At 41.1% G+C, this 14,768-nt stretch overlaps 1 protein-coding gene across 4 annotated transcripts in view; it reads right to left on the bottom strand.

The window, feature by feature from the left end:
- nphp4 (nephronophthisis 4) overlaps positions 1-14,768 on the bottom strand; it is a 313,994-nt gene that overhangs the window by 98,496 nt on the left and 200,730 nt on the right. The gene's annotated exons all lie outside the window — the stretch shown is intronic.

Here is a 14,768-nt window from a genome sequence, read left to right as displayed (position 1 = left end):
TTCTGTATGGATCCTGCAGCACATTTACTTAACCACAAATGTTGCTACAGCTGGGCCTGTAGATCCTGTAGCTCTACACTCGTAGGTTGAAGCTGAAGCTGCAGAGTCCCAGCTGCTCCATAAATGCTGGATTGGTGATAAATCAATAATCTGGAGATCTGCAGTTTGTCCCATCACAACTAGGGGTGATTGACTGTCGCATGAGATGTTCCTCAGATCATTCATTTATCAATCACACCAGAAGATTGTTGGGGCAGTGTGTCGCGCCACAGATTTAAAAGCAGGATTGAAGATCTCACCACAGCAGTGATGGGAGAATTAGAGGAGATGTGAGACTCTATCCTAGGGCTGCAACGATTATTCGGTGTAATCGACAACATTGACTATAAAAAAATTGTCGATGCAGAATTTCTTTGTCCACGCATCATTAAGGTGTGATGGAGAAAAAGAGTGAGAGTGAGAGAAAGAGAAAGAAAAAAAGGCAAGAGAGGAAGACAGAAAAATAGAGAAAGAAAAATCATACTAAACGTAAAACATGGTGGTGGTAGCGTTACGATGGTCTGGATCTGCTGGGACAACTTGCTGTAATTGATGCAACCAGGAATTCTGCTGTTTACCAGAAAATCAGAACACACACATATATATATATTTTTTTTTTTTTTTAGTTTTACCAAATGTAAAACCTCTGGAATATAATCAAGAGGAAGATGGATGATCACAAGCCATCAAACCACCAAACTGAACTGCTTGAATTTTTGCACCAGGAGTAAAGCAGCATAAAGTAATCCAAAAGCAGTGTGTAAGACTGGTGGAGGAGGAGAACATGATGCCAAGATGCATGAAAAAAAACTGTGATAAAAAACAGAATTATTCCACCAAATATTGATTTATTTTTTGTTATTTCAGCCATTTCTCATTTTCTGTAAATAAATGCTCTAAATGAGAATATTTTTATTTGGAATTTGGGAGAAATGTTGTCTGTAGTTTATAGAATAAAACAACAATGTTCATTTTACTCAAACATAAACCTATAAATAGCAGAATCAGAGAAACTGATTCAGAAAATATTTTTTGTTCCCCCAAGAGTTGTAGATACGTCAAACTATCAAACTATCATATGTACTGCATATGCAATTGGTCTTGGGGCCTACATGTTTAGCTCTCCTCAACAGTATGAAGTACAAATTGAGGGCATGACAAAAAATGAATCGTGACCAATCGATTAATCGAACAAAAATCAGCAGATTAGTCGACTAAATACAAAAAATAGTCATTAGTTGCAGCTCTACTTCTATCTTGACCTAAGAATCCTAGTCTGGTGTCCAGAGGTTGCAGCCGATAGCAGATTTTGGTGATGTTGATCTGAATAATCAGAAGACAGCAGTGTTGGGCACAATACTTTGAAAAAGTAATTAGTTATAGTTACTTCTCCAAAAAAGTAACTGAGTTACTAACTGAGTTACTCCACTATAAAAGTAACTAGTTACCAGTAAAAGTAACTATTGCATTACTTTTGTGTTACTCCGCCCCCACCTTCTCAGAGCGTGTTTAATAGGCCAGATGAATAGAGTGCACGACAGCAAAGACAGGTACCTGCATAGAGGTTTTTCATTCAGGGACATAATGTGAACTCGACGTGCACATTTTAACCTTTGACCTCAGTGAGTGTGAAATAGTGTCGTATTTCCATCCTGAAAAGGCTGTTTTACCTCTGGAGTCCTCCTCACTCTCCATCTCTCACTATGCGCTCTAAACACCCACCCACCTATTTTCTCTGATTGGCTGAAGACTTAATCTTACTATACCTTAGCCAATCATTGCTTAGGCGTTAGGTTTTCTCATCCTCCCGTACCTTGTGACTCACACACACAACGCACACACACACACTTGCGCCTTTGTCTGTATGCGCCAGAGACTGTAAAAAAAGATGGACGCCGTGTCTCCGTTCCCATTCATTCAATGAAAATGAAGCCAAAATCTTCCTCCATGTTGGCGATCCTGAAACCCGATTCTGCGCAGTAGAGACCAGAGGAGGGAGAAAGACTGTGGAGAGACTGCCTACTCATTTAAATAACCCCGCCCCTGAGGGCTGCCTCGAGGTCACAGGCTGCAGAGCGGAGCGGAGCGGAGCTGACGGTCTGTTATTGGTCCCGCCCATAACCAGCCCTTTTACAATAACCACACCTTTTTTGAATAGAGCCGAATAACGTTTTAAAAAATGAATTCTGTGGGGATATAAAAATTTGACAATATAAGCAGAGGTTACACTAGCTGCTGCATTTAAATAAAGGAGGTAGTATATTGGAAAAAAACGTGATTAAAAGTTGTTCTGTTTTATCATTGAAACCTATGGGGATGGGTGGGGTTACACAGCTTTCTGAAACCGAACAGCAGGGGGCGCCCAACCTGTGGTGGCTTCACTTTTGAGAGACGATACTCTGTCCAGCTATGCACAGTCTATGGTATGCGCAAAGTTAAAAATAAAAAGTTAATTGAGTGGCTAAAGTAAGGTGCAGTAACGGGGTGTCGGAAATGGTAACGGCGTTATAGTGACAATCAGAGTAATTATTTAGATTACTCCTTACTGAAAAAAGTAACAGCGTTAGTAACACTGTTTATTTCAACACCGTTACTCCCATCACTGGAAGACAGGGATGATCTACAGCCTGTAAAAGTCAGGGAGGATCCTGAAGCTCTGAAAGCGTCTCCAGGACCGAGTTGAAGACATGCGTCACTGTGAGCAGAAGAGAGAGGAGGTGTTTAGTATTACTGGCTGTATCTCTTATCATGTCACGAGGGACGGAGTGAGAGTTTGACTCGCGGAAAGATGGACAGCAAGTGTCCCCTGTGTATGAAGACGCCTCTGACAGTCAGTCCAACATGTAAAATAAATAATACATGCTTTTACAAAGTTATATTATATATTTACAGTGCCTTGCAAAAGTATTGGACCACTTTTGCCACATTCAGGCTCCAAACATAAAGATATAAATTTACATTTTTTGTGAAGAATCAACAACAAGTGGGACACAATTATTGGATATTTTAAACTTTTTTTTTTTTTTTTAGAAATAATAAAACTGAAAAGTGGGACGTGCAATATTATTCATCCCCTTTGCGTTAATACTTTGTAGCGCCACCTTTTGCTGTGATTACCTTAGGGTTTGTCTCTATCAGTTTTGCACATCAAGAGACTGAAATTTTTGCCCATTCTTCCTTATAAAACAGCTGAAGCTCAGTGAGGTTGGATGGAGAGCGTCGGTTTGTGAACAGCAGTTTCAGCTCTTTCTACAGATTCTCCATTAGATTCAGGTCTCTGAAAAATCAGTTTCTCTGATTTTGCTATTTATAGGTTTATGTTTGAGTAAAATGAACATTGTTGTTTTATTCTATAAACTACAGACAACATTTCTCCCAAATTCCACATACATTTATATTGTCATTGCTGAATTATTGACCTCAAATAATGCAAAGAAAACAAGTTCATATTCATAAAGATGTTTTAAGAGTTCAGAAATAATCAATATTTGGTGGAATAAACACAGTTTTTTTATGCATCTTGGAATCATGTTCATGTTCTCCTCCACCAGTCTTACACACTGCTTTTGGATAACTTTATGCTGCTTTACTCCTGGTGCAAAAATTCAAGCAGTTCAGTTTGGTTTGATGATCAGCTTGTGATCATCCATCTTCCTCTTGATTATATTCAAGAGGTTTTTTTATTTGGTGAAATTAAAAAAAAAAAAACTTATCATGTTTACATGCTCTCTAGCTGGATCTAACCCCTCCATACACGGACAGAATTGTGTCAAGGTCATCGAGGCAGGGCTCCTTTTCTAGTCTCAAGCCAAACAGAGACACAAATCTTTCTGACAGCTCCAGAACTGAGGAGAACACAGAACCCGGTGCCAAACAAGAGACCTACAAAAGATCTGAGCTGATGATTAATCATCAGGAGATTTCGTTTGGCACCTACTACCCTTTCTTTTCTACCAGACCTGCTGAAGAGCCGTTCATGTTCTACTCTGGAGCAGATGCTCTATCTAAGCTCTTGTTCTTGGTTCTGCTACAAGACTACTGACCATCACACTGTTCCTACAAAATGTTCTAAATGTCCTAGACAAAAGAACCAAGGAACTGGGACTTCCGGTTGGGATCTGGCAAAGATGGCGGCGTAGATTTTTTCTCTCCCCCTCAGCTCTTTTAAACCGAATAATTTTTACCCTAAAACACCCCGGTGCAGGTTCGTGTACGGCCTCTGATAAAGTATGGAGTCCACAGAGAAAAGAGGTTCAGAAGAAAACGCCATGGAAATTGCATCTCCTTCTTCTAAAAGTGCGGCTAAGAAGGCTAGGCGGCAGCTAAAGCTATCCGAGGAGCAGGACACTCAGGTTCAGTATTTACAGTCGCTCAGCTCCTCGGTGGACAGCCTGAAACCGACCTTGTCGGAGCTTAGCATGGATGTTAAGGCTATTCGCAACGATATGGATAACTTCCGTACAAATCTTGTGAAAATTGAGTCTGAGATTTCCATGCTAACTGCTTCGCTAGCAAAGCTGGGCAAACGCACAGACATACTGCAAGCAGCTCAAAGACAAGACCGGGACGGGATTAAAGAGGCGAACGACGGTGTTTCGAAGCTACAGAAGCGGCTGGCAGAGCTGGAAGACCGCAGCCGGCGCTCGAATCTCCGTCTGGTCGGACTACCGGAGAATGAGGAAGGGGGCGACGCCGTCGCGTTTCTTCAGCGACAGCTCCCGGTTTGGTTTCCCTCGCTGGCGGGGAAAAGTTCGTTTGAGATTGAGAGAGCTCATCGAGTTTACTCTGGGCAGCCGAATTCGGATGGAAACAAACCGCGCACACTAATTTTCAAGCTGCTCCGCTACACCGACAGGCAAGAAATCTTAAAGGCTTACCGGCAGCCCGGTGCGCAGGTAACCCACGGCCGAACGCGCCTGCTTCTCTTCCCGGACTATTCCATCGACACAGCGGTCCGCCGCAAAGCCTTCCAGCCTGTGATCTCCTCGTTAAAAAGCAAGGGATTGCAACCCTTTTTACTCTACCCAGCGAAGATGAAGGTCCTGCATAACTCCCAAACGCATGTCTTCTCCTCTCCTGAGGAAGCCCAGCGTTTCGCTGATTCGGTCCACTCTGTCTCTGCTAACTCCAGTAACAGTGTAGTCTGATCTGGTAAAGTGGCCTTGTTTTTCTGGTGTGAATTTGATGGAAATAAGTGAGGGGTTTAATTGATATAACGCTCTTTTGTACCTGTTTGCTCCCGTTTGTCGGGCATTTTATATTGTTTATTCTTGGGGGTGATAAGCTATTATGTTCGGGCATCACTGCGATTTTTCGAGTGGCTCATATGTTGTTGAATTTATCACTGAGTACTTTTTATTATTACCTTTTTTGCATGTGTAAAAATTCTAATTTCGAGTTATTATGAATAGAGATGGGGGGGGGGGGGGTGCCTTTTTTGCGCGATTCCACCGAAGCTAGTTTCTCGTTTGTTTCTATTCCAGCTTTTGCAGGGCAGATGTTTATGCCCTGGCGTGCTGGTGTTCTGCCTGTTGGGCATTTTGTTTTTGTTTCTTGTATATTTGGATTTTACAACACACACTACGAGCTATTTAACACTGGGGGGTATGATTTATTACAGTTTACTTGATTCCCATAGACCCATCATTATTAGTATTGATGACTTAGTACTCTTTACTATTTTTATGTTCTCTTGTATAATTATTATTGCTTTATTATAAATGGTCATTCAGTATAATATTATATCCTGGAATGTGAATGGTTGTAATACTCCTGTCAAACGTATTAAGTGTCTTGATTTTTTGTACCGTAAAGGGGCAGACATAGCTTTAATACAAGAAACTCATTTGAAGGCCAAAGATGTGTACAGATTGCAAAACAAATATTATAAAATTATTTCTAGCTCCTCATCCTCAAACAAAACAAAGGGAGTTTTAATTTTGGTAAAAAGGAAATTAAATATAACTGTAGAATTGGCTGGTGGGGACTCAGATGGTAGATGGTGTTTTGCAAGCATTATTTTAAATGATATTAAATGTTCTATTGTTTCTGTATATGCACCTAATATTTTTGACCCTGAATTTTTTGCATGCTTAAAACTAAAGTTATTGCTTTTAGGGAATAGGCAGCTAATTGTGGGTGGGGATTTTAATTCTGTAATTGATCCTAAGATAGACAGAACAAGTAGTTCTGGGTATTCTGTCTCTAATTCTTCATCAGATAATTTAAACAGTTTTTTGTCAGATCTTAATTTATATGATCCTTGGCGTCTTAACCATCCAAAGGATAATAATTTTACCTTTTTTTCACCCCGTTATAAAACTTTCTCTAGACTTGATTATATCTTTATATCATCTGGTGCAATCAAATTTGTTACTTTTACGGATATTCTTCCAATAACTATTTCAGACCATAGTCCTGTACTTCTAACGTTAGCTGTACATGCAACAACTCCCCGCTTTAAGAGATGGCGTTTCAATGTATTTCTTCTTCAGGATGCAGATTTCATAAAATATATCAAAAGTAGTTTAAAGTCATTTATTGAAATCAATAATACCCCTGAAATTTCACCCCACATATTGTGGGAAACAACAAAATGTTTTATAAGAGGCTGTTGCATCTCATTTGCTTCTAATTCGTCCAAACGTAATCAGTGGGATATCACATATTTGGAGGGCCGAATTAGACAGTTGGAGATATTGCAGAAAAACTGTTTTGATGAACACAGGGGCAGTCTTCTGACATCAATTAGGGCTGAACTTAAAGATCTTCTCAGCACACGAGCAGAATTTTTATTGCTTAAAACGAGGCAAACCTATTACGAGCAATCTGAGAGACCTGGTAGACTCTTAGCTTTACAGCTAAAACAGTCTGAAAGACTTTCTTCTATCAATGCAATTAGGGATTCGACAGGTATATTATTCTCTGACCCTACAGATATTATTAATATTTTTAAAGATTTTTATTGTAATTTATATAAATCTGAATTATCTGGAGATACTATAGAATTTGATAACTTCCTAAAACCTTTGAATCTATCTTCTCTTGCACCCCATCAGGTTATGCAGCTAGATGCCCCTATCACACTGGAGGAGCTTAAGGAAGCAATTATATCTATGCAAACACACAAATCGCCAGGTTTGGATGGAATCCCACCAGAACTTTTGGTAGCAGTATGGGATCTAGTCGGACCTATATTTTTGAAATCAGTCGAATATTCTCTAGAGATTGGGTCATTCCATAGAGACCAAAACTCTGCACTTATATCACTTCTTCTAAAACCTGGAAAGGATTCAACAGAGTGTTCAAGTTATAGACCATTGTCACTTTTGAATACTGACATTAAGGTGTTTGCTAAAGTCCTTGCTAAAAGGCTGGATTCTGTTATTCCTGATTTAATACACAGCGATCAAACTGGCTTTATACGTTCTCGATTAGCCTCTGATAATTTGCGTCGCTTATTCCATATTCTAGAGTTTGCTCCCTCACAGATGCTAGGTTCTGCAGTGCTTTCATTAGATGCTGAAAAGGCGTTTGATCGCCTAGAGTGGCCTTTTCTCTGGGCTGTTTTAAAACGATTTGGTTTTGGATCAGCTTTTATTCATATGATTTTTACTCTTTACACCAATCCGTCGGCGTGTGTTAGCACTGGGCATATGATATCAGCTAAGTTTCTTCTAGAACGAGGCACCAGACAGGGATGTCCTTTATCCCCTTTTTTATTTGCTTTAGCTGTAGAGCCTTTAGCACAGGCTGTAAGACAAAATGCCTTAATTAAACCTATATCTATAAAAGACTCTCTTCATCATATATCACTCTATGCTGATGATATTTTACTTTATCTGTCAGACATATCCAGCTCTTTTCCTAATGTAATTTCTCTATTTAACCAATTCGGCAGGCTCTCGGGATACAAAATTAACTGGTCAAAGTCTGTATTGATGCCACTGGATGCTCTTGCTAAAACATACTCTCTTCCTTCTGAAATTCCAGCTCAGATACGGGTCTCTGAATTTACATATCTAGGTATAAAGATTCACCCCAATATCTCCTTCGCTAGCAAAAATAATTATGCCTCTCTTATTAATAAAATCAGACATGATTTGATTAGATGGTGCCCTCTATATCTTACTCTACATGGAAGAATATCAGTAATAAAAATGAATATTCTTCCACGGGTAAATTTTCTATTCTCTATGATACCACTCTCCCCACCAGACACATTTTTTAAAGAATTAGATTCAGCTTGCCGTACTTTTATTTGGAACAATAAGCGTGCTAGGATTCGATTGTCTACCTTGCAACGCCCCAAATCTTTGGGGGGAATTGGTTTCCCTAATTTTAAACTGTACTATTGGTCATTTCAGTTGAGATTTTTGAGGACATGGTTGGATGCTTCTGCGCTAACTCCTTGGCGAGCTATGGAACAAGCTATGGTTGAACCATACAGACTTCAGGATGTACCCTTTTTAGGTCTTAAACAAAGATCAGTTTTACTCACTTTGGGACCTATAATAAATAATACACTGAACATTTGGAAACAAGTGCATAGATATTTAGATCTTTCTGATCATTTTTATAAGTTATCTCCTCTTTGGCATAATAATTATTTATTGACAGGTTCTAAACCATTCACATTTCCTCCTTGGAGTAATAGGAATATACATGTTTTTGATGATCTATATGATAAAAACGGAATACGTTCCTTTCAAAATTTAAAAGAGATTTTCTCTCTCCCTGGAACATCTTACTTCATGTATTTGAGAATTCGATCTGCTCTACGAGCTTACGGTGTCCCCTGGGATGGCCCGCTGAAAAACCATCCATTGGTGGATCTTCTTACTTTAGGTAGCTCAACTCGGGGTCTTGTGTCCTCACTTTACAGCAAATTTATATCAGCTAAGGATCATACCCTGGGGACTGTTGCTGTGTGGGAGAAAGAACTCTCAAACTTGGGTATCAGTGTGAATTGGGACGTGGTCTGGAATAACGTATTCATGTCATCAAAAAATTTAGGTCATCAATTAATTCATTATAAGATTATTCATAAGTTTTACATGACTCCTCTTCGTGCTTTTCAGATGAAACTCAGTGCTGATAAAAACTGTAATAGATGTGGTCTTTCACTCCTTGGTACTTTTTTTCATTTCTTTTGGGAATGTCCAGTTGTTGTAAGATTTTGGACTTTTGTGATGGAGTTTATTTCTGAACTGTTAGATATCAAACTACGATTATGTCCAGCTCTTTTGTTATTATGTGATGATTCTGGATTTGATTTGAAGCTAATACAAATGAAGATTCTGATGGCAGGCTCAACAGCTGCGATAAAGGCTATTTTAAAGCAATATTATGAGCCTAATATTCAGCTGAGGAATATTTGGTTACAGTATTTCCTGGACATTTTAATTCTGGAGCGGTCTACAGCCAAACTTCGTAAGGCTACTTCAAGAACTGTTAGTAACTGGACAGATGCTATTTGGTTTGTGAAGGATCACATTTGAAAAGAGGGATAAGGGATGGGTCTTTTTGTTTTCCTCCAGTTTTGTGTTTTTGTATATGGACATGTTTGTGAGTAGTGAATGTGTATGTATTGGTGTGTGATTGTTGTAATTATTGTGAATCCAATAAATTGTTATTCGCAAAAAAAAAAAGAACCAAGGAACTGAATCTAAAGCTACGTTCACACAACTGGCAAAACAAAGCAAATCGGATTTCTCACCAAATCTGATGTTTATTTAAGGCAATTTACACAATTTACATTATTAATATAATCTATATAGTCAACATTGTTATTAACATTTATGTTAGTTATTAACAGAATGTCATGTCTTACAGACACTATGAACACTCATAACGCATTAGACCACAGTTACTTCCGACTCTGCAATCAATGTGATTGGCTGAGAGGCATTCTATGAGTGCTGTTACCAGCCAGTAATACACTATAAACGAAGCTCTTTATGAATTACTCCACCACAAAAAAGGTAAACTAGCAACAATGCAGCGCTTACAAGCCAAATACAAACCAAACACAATGTCATTATACACCACTGGGGGGCCCTGAATCCCACAGGCACAGCGAAGAAACGCCATGTCAATTAAATAAGCCCAGCAATTCGAAAATACGCATTATTACACACATTATCAGCCACCAATATCAGGTTAAAAGCTGATATTATTAGAATAAAAGCTTAAATGTATATATTTTTAGTTTAGTGTACTGCACTTTAAGCTGAATGTAAGGTGGACTCGTTTTTATTATAATCCATTTAGCCAACATTGTTATTAAAAGTTATTATGTCAGTTATTAACAGAATGCAATGTCTTATGTCAAGGTTCAGGTCATGCAGCTTGCAATCGGTACAGTACTGTAGATGGCGCTCTTTCTTTCCCCTCATCACTCCTAGGGTGATGTGGATCAGCACAAGGCTGCGTCTGTGAGCTGATGTATCAGAACTGAGTCGCTGCGCTTTCCTCCGAGCATTAGCGCTGTGATGCTACTCAGCAATGCTGCAGCATCAGCAGCTGTTCATAAAGAGGCGGAGTCTGACTTCAAAGTCAAAGTCAAAGTGGTTTTTATTGTCATTTCAGCTATACACAGAGTACACAGTGAAACGAAACAACGTTCCTCCAAGGACCATGGTGCACATAAACACAGTGTAGACAGAACAATAGTGCAACAGTACAAAAGTGCAGACAGACAATACAACACCATACAGACAAAGAATAATAAATAACAAGACAATGTGCAAATTTTGCAGTGTGCAAAAAGGACCAGGTGAGGTAGTAATTACTCTATTACACAGTGTGCAATAGAGTCCAGTGAGGTAGTAGGGTTTTTAGTGGGGTAAGAGTGTGTGTGCATGCACAGAAAAACCATCAGTTCAGTCTCTGCAGTTGAGGAGTCTGATGGCTTGGGGGTAGAAGCTGTTGCAGAATCTGGTCGTGCTGGACTGGATGCTGCGGTACCTTCTTCCCGAAGGCAGGAGGGAGAACAGTTCGTGTGAGGGATGAGTGGGGTCATTCACAATGCTGGTTGCTTTGCGGATGCTGCGGGTGGTGTAAATGTCCGTGATGGAGGGAAGAGAGACGCCGATGATCCTCTCAGCTGTCCTCACAATACGCTGGAGGGTCTTGCGGTCAGAGACGGTGCAGGTCCCAAACCAGGCAGTGATGCAGCTGCTCAGGATGCTCTCAATGGTCCCTCTATAGAAGAGTGTGAGGATGGGTGGAGGGAGACAGGCCTTTCTCAGCTTCCGGAGGAAGTAGAGACGCTGCTGGGCTTTATTGGCTGCAGAGCTGGTGTTCAGGGTCCAGGTGAGGTTATCTGCTAAGTGGACACCAAGGAACTTGGTGCTCTTAACAATCTCCACAGAGGACCCGTCGATGTTGAGTGGAGAGTGGGTGTGTTGTGCTCTCCTGAAGTCAACAACCATTTCCTTTGTCTTGTCCACATTCAGGTGAAGGTTGTTGACTGTACACCAGTCTGTCAGCCGCTGCACCTCCTCTCTGTATGCTGACTCGTCGCCTTTGGTGATGAGACCCAGCACGGTTGTATCATCGGCGAACTTGATAAAGCTGTTAGAACTGTGTTTTGCAGCACAGTCATGAGTCAGCAGGGTGAACAGCAGAGGACTCAGGACTCAGTGTCCTTCTTCTCCAGGTGGGTGAGGGAGAGATGAAGGGTGGTGGTGATGGCATCGTCCGTGGAGCGATTGGGACGATACGCAAACTGCAGGGGGTCCAGTGAAGAGGGCAGTCGTGTCTTGATGTTCCTCATGACTAGCCTCTCGAAGCACTTCATGATGATGGGTGTAAGTGCAAAGGGACGGTAGTCATTGAGGCAGGACACTGTGGACTTCTTCGGCACGGGAACGATGGTGGTGGACTTGAGGCACGTTGGGACAGTGGCGCTGCACAGGGAGATGTTGAAGATGTCCGTGAGAACATCTGTCAGCTGGTCTGCGCACTCCCTGAGCACTCTGCCGTGGATGTTGTCTGGTCCTGCAGCTTTTCGTGGGTTGACTCTGCGCAGAGTGTTCCTCACTCTGATAGATCTATCTATCTATCTATCTATCTATCTATCTATCTATCTATCTATCTATCTATCTATCTATCTATTGCTACTAGGGGTGACCAACTGTCTGTCTGTCTGTCTATTTTGTTTTGCTACTAGGGGTGACCAACTGTTGTATGTGATGCTATCTATCTATCTGTCTGTCTGTCTGTCTGTCTGTCTGTCTGTCTGTCTATCTATCTATCTATCTATCTATCTATCTATCTATCTATCTATCTATCTATCTATCTATCTATCTATCTATCTATCTATCGCTACTAGGGGTGACCAACCGTCATATGTGATGTCTGTCTGTATCTGTCTGTCTGTCTTGTATTGCTCCTGCGGTGACCAACTGTCGTATGTGATGCTATCTATCTGTCTGTCTTTCTGTCTGTCTATGTATCTCCTATCACTACTAGGTGTGTCTGACTTGTATATGATGCTCTCCAGATCATCTCTCTATCTCTGTTACGCCCTCTTGTGGTAAGACTTGGTAAGACCAGTGTCTAATCAGACCACAGCTTTAATCTTTTACAGATCTGCCTGAGACCGAGCTGCATGCAGTGATTTTAGGATGTTAGTTTTTGTTTGTTTCAACAGAAGAATAAGAAGAAGATAGGAGATGAAGAAGAATATAAATCAGGCAGCGATTTAGAGTCTGAGTGGAGACGGGCCGAGCTTTCAGCAGCTCTCAGGACACGGTAATCGTCTCGGCACAACGGCCAGACAGCAAATCGTTAAAACGACCTGAACCATCCGGTGTGTTTTGACAGAACAGACTCTATTCTTGTCACTGAAGTAAACAAACATTTGTGTGAGAAATGGCAGCGGTGGAGCTCACGTTACGTCTTAAAATCAGGACCGGGAACGACACTGGCTCTCAGGATCCTTCTGCTGCTCGGTGAAGGACGTCTATTCATCATGTCTGTATACCTGAGACAGGTGAACCTTTTCATATTAAACTACAAATCTGTCTTCTGTTTGAGATCTGATGATCAGGTTTGAGTATAGAGACTCATGTTGACATCTTCAATCCTGCCTTTTCTGAGGAGTGATACACTGATAATGATCTGAGGAGCATCTCAACATCTCGACAATCAGTCACCCCTAGTAGTGATAGGAGGAGCACTAACAGTGATCTCAGTGATCTGTGCAGAACATCCTGCAGATACATACATGTGTTGCTGGGTGTTGCCACAAAAGGGTGTAAAAGAGCTTTTGGGTAGTGTACCTCTTGATGAGAGACTGTTGACCTGCTGCTCTATAAAATGTCTGGGTAGTGCAACCTATGAGTGTAGAGCTACAGGATCTACAGGCCCAGCTGTAGCAACATTTATCCGTGGGTAAATGTGCTGCAGGATTCATACAGAACCTGTAGAACAGGGGTGTCCAAACTTTTTTTGTTGGGGGCCAGAAGGAGACATATATTTGAAGTCACGGGCCACAGACTCCGTAATAAAATTTTCCTGATTATTTTTATGTAAACATCATTTTACTTGACTTACTATCTTTATTTATCTTTGACAGTGTTGTTTAAACTAAGATTTTTCAAATTGATGTTTAATTTCATGATGTCTCTTTATATTAATCTCCTTAATTACGGCAAATTTTACACTCTTTGGCCTGTTTTTCTGCGCTAGAAATGCGCACTCTCTCCGCTTTCAGACTCTTTGGCCCGTTTTTCTGCGCTAGAAATGCGCACTCTCTCCGCTTTCAGACTCTTTGTTCTGTTTTTCTTCACTACAACTGCGCACTCTCTCCGCTTTTAGACTCTTTGGTCCGTTTTTCTGCGCTAGAAATGTGCACTCTCTCCGCTTTTAGACTCTTTGCTCCGTTTTTCTGCGCTACAACTGCGCACTCTCTCCGCTTTTAGACTCTTTGGTCCGTTTTCTGTGCTACAACTGCACACTCTCTCCGCTTTTAGACTCTTTGGTCCGTTTTCTGCGCTACAACTGTGCACTCTCCGCTTTTAGACTCTTTGGCCTGTTTTTCTGCGCTACAACTGCGCACTCTCTCCGCTTTTAGACTCTTTGGCCCGTTTTTTGCGCTACAACTGCACACTCTCTCCGCATTTAGACTGTTTGGCCTGTTTTTCTGCGCTACAACTGCGCACTCTCCGCTTTTAGACTCTTTGGCCCGTTTTTCTGCGCTTCAACTGCGCACTCTCTCCGCTTTTAGACTCTTTGGCCCGTTTTTCTGCGCTAGAACTGAGCACTCTCTCCGCTTTTAGACTCTTTGGCCCGTTTTCCTGCGCTAGAAATGTGCACTCTCTCCGCTTTTAGACTCTTTGGCCCGTTTTCCTGCGCTAGAAATGTGCACTCTCTCCGCTTTTAGACTCTTTGGCCCGTTTTTCTGTGCTAGAAATGCGCACCCTCTCGGGCTAACTTTCATTCTATTTCTAAAATACCTCGCGGGCCGCTCCAAAAAAGTAAACGGGCCGCAAATGGCCCGCGGGCAGTAGTTTGGACACCCCTGCTGTAGAACCTCCATGCTCAATCGTGTCCTGATGAGTGCCAGTTTCATCATGATAGATAGATAGAGATACTTTATTTATCTCAAAGAAAATTTGGCTGACCCTTATTTCTTAAAGTAAGTTTTTTTCTTTACCTATTTGAGCAGTTGAGTAGTTCCAGCAATACTATCATGCACAATAGGAAATAAAACAATGATG

The sequence above is a fragment of the Astyanax mexicanus genome, chromosome 12, assembly GCF_023375975.1.
Source record: "Astyanax mexicanus isolate ESR-SI-001 chromosome 12, AstMex3_surface, whole genome shotgun sequence".
Taxonomy (NCBI): Eukaryota; Metazoa; Chordata; class Actinopteri; order Characiformes; family Acestrorhamphidae; genus Astyanax; species Astyanax mexicanus.
The sequence above is the reverse complement of the archived record's forward strand: the minus strand, read 5'-3'. Positions and strand labels throughout refer to the sequence as shown.